This window comes from Parasteatoda tepidariorum, chromosome 6 (assembly GCF_043381705.1).
Source record: "Parasteatoda tepidariorum isolate YZ-2023 chromosome 6, CAS_Ptep_4.0, whole genome shotgun sequence".
NCBI lineage: Eukaryota > Metazoa > Arthropoda > Arachnida > Araneae > Theridiidae > Parasteatoda > Parasteatoda tepidariorum.
Window position 1 is genome coordinate 3,783,467 of NC_092209.1, and position 429 is coordinate 3,783,895.

The 429-nt window shown below is 29.9% G+C and overlaps 1 non-coding gene across 1 annotated transcript; it reads left to right on the forward strand.

Annotated features, from left to right (window-relative positions):
* Positions 1–73, forward strand: TRNAT-CGU (transfer RNA threonine (anticodon CGU)). Its single transcript has one exon. It is a non-coding gene; the product is annotated as a tRNA-Thr (tRNA).
* The last annotated feature ends 356 nt before the right edge of the window (positions 74–429 follow it).

Here is a 429-nt window from a genome sequence, read left to right on the forward strand (position 1 = left end):
GCCACCATAGCTCAGTGGTTAGAGCACTGGTCTCGTAAACCAGGGGTCGTGAGTTCAAACCTCACTGGTGGCTGAATATTTAAACCGTTAGTTTTAAATATTTGGTTTTTTTTATTGCCTAGCATAAATTTTCTGTGAAAGAAATTCTAGTCTAATTTTTATTATTTTGATATTCGCTTGCAAAAAACATGCATAAAAACTAATTTCGAAATATATCATAATGTTCTTTTAACTTTCAACAACTTACATTTTTTTCTGGCAAATGGTGGGTAAAATTTATTTTTCCTTTTCTGTTTAACATTTGAGTTTTNTTTTTTTTTTTTTTTTTTTTTTGTTTTTTTTTGTTTTTGTTTGTTAGTTTCTATTATCTATCACGGAGGTTCCCAATTTCTTTCCTGTACGGAACCCTAAATAGTCAACCCTCTTTTG